Source organism: Alligator sinensis, unplaced genomic scaffold, assembly GCF_000455745.1.
Source record: "Alligator sinensis unplaced genomic scaffold, ASM45574v1 scaffold1302_1, whole genome shotgun sequence".
Lineage (NCBI taxonomy): Eukaryota > Metazoa > Chordata > Crocodylia > Alligatoridae > Alligator > Alligator sinensis.
The window spans coordinates 541,211-543,034 of record NW_005842612.1 but is presented as its reverse complement, the minus strand read 5'-3'; positions in this window follow the sequence as shown (position 1 = coordinate 543,034).

Below are 1,824 nucleotides of genomic sequence, written 5' to 3'. Positions count from 1 at the left end.
GGAAGAGAGAAGTGACACAAAATGAGACTCGGTATTCACCGCTCGCCAGGCCTTTGGTTTCACGTCGGCTCTGACTACCTGGTGCCTCTTTTCCGATCCATGCGGGCTTGCCAATGTCCCTTTAAGCCAAGGCGAAAACTCTAGAAACAAATCCAGCACTTCTCTGATAAAACCCTTCGCATCCCCCCCAGCTGCTGGTTACCCCCCAGGAAGGGGAGAATGATCCCCCCACTGGTTACCCCCCAGGAAGGGGGGAATGATCACCCCCATAACCATCCCATTTGTTGCCTCTGAGGGCACTGTTCACATTACCACCCACGCCGCATCTCCCTCCTCCCCACAAGTACTTCTCCGCCAACACTCCAGACTGTTGAACCCCCCCAGACCCCAGCGCTTGGGACCACTTCCCCCTCCACAGACCACGACAACCCCCCCACCCGCCGGTTAAACCCCACAGCCAATACAGTTCCCGGCCAGGAGACGTAGCAGAGTCCCCTTGCTGCACGATAGCTCCTTCCCTTGCAAGTCCGTTCTCATCCCGTAGAGGAGGAGGCTGTTATTTTTATCATAAGGTGTCTGTCAAGAACGGGTCTGTCACAAATCTCTTCTCTACGGATCGCAACGGGGACGCCTGCGACATCAACGTTCGTGTTTAAGGGAACGTTTAAAAGTTGTTGGGTTTTGTTTTTTTTAAGTCTCCAGGGGAGAAAAGAGTCTGAATAGAAATAACCCACAAACAAACCAAGCCCTCCCCCCACGAGGCACAGCCAGAGACCCCAAAGAGGGTGTGCGGGGGGAATTCAAGCAGCCAAGACACCCCATTCTGCTCGGCAGGATGGATCAGGAGCGGTGGCTTCTCGATGGCACGCCTAGGGAATCTGCTTCTCCTCTGAGTGCCTTTCAGAGGAGCGCGGGCTACCGGAGCGATGCCGGGACCCCTCCAGGCAGGGACACGCTCACTCTCTGGCTTGGCTTTTAGGGCATCACCCCTTCTGGGCCTGGACTGGTCACCCCACAGCGCGCTACAGCGTGGCAGAATCCAGGCAGCCCCTCTTACTCTACTTTCTAGGGCAAGGCATCTGAAAGAAAGGCTACAAACAGCAGGTTGGAGCCCCCCGCCTGCCCTCCCAGCCCCCACAAGGGGGGAAAACACCGCACCTGGAACCCAGAGCGCAGCAGGGCGGGGACCAAGGGTCCGAGGACTGGGGAGGGGATGGGACCGTCTCTGGTCACACGGGCGCGATGGCATAAAGCCACCCGTATGCACCCAGAGGAGAAAAAGGCTCGAAGTTACCAACCAAGACGCTCGTGGATTTAATGGGGAGAAGGGGCGAGAGGGGAGGGCGGAGGGGCTAATTCCAAGTCCGGGCGCCGGGTGGGACAGGGGAAAAGAGGGGGAGGAGAGGAGACTAAAGGAGCAATTGTCCCACCTGGAAGAGAGAACAGCACAGAAGTTGGCCCCTTCCCTCCTTCCCTCCCAGCTCCACCCTGGGGTGCAAAAGCAGCCTGGCATGGAAATGCACCTGGCTCTTGGAAAGGGCTGAGACCCCCCCAACCCTGACCCTAGGGCCACAGCACCAAGCTGCCCCTGCCCCCAGCCCCATGCCAGGACAACCTAGAGCCACCCCCACCCCAGAGCCCCCGAGATGCCACTTGCTCAGCCGGGCTCCCTGCCCACGGCCTGGGCACCCTCCATACGCACGTCCCCACGGGCTCCTCCTCTCTGGCCGCAGCAGCGACGGCTCCCTCCTTCCCCCCGCCTCCGGCTGCTTCCCCATCCCTGCTTCTTTCCCCCCCCTCTCGTTGCTTTTATCCCCCCCCCCC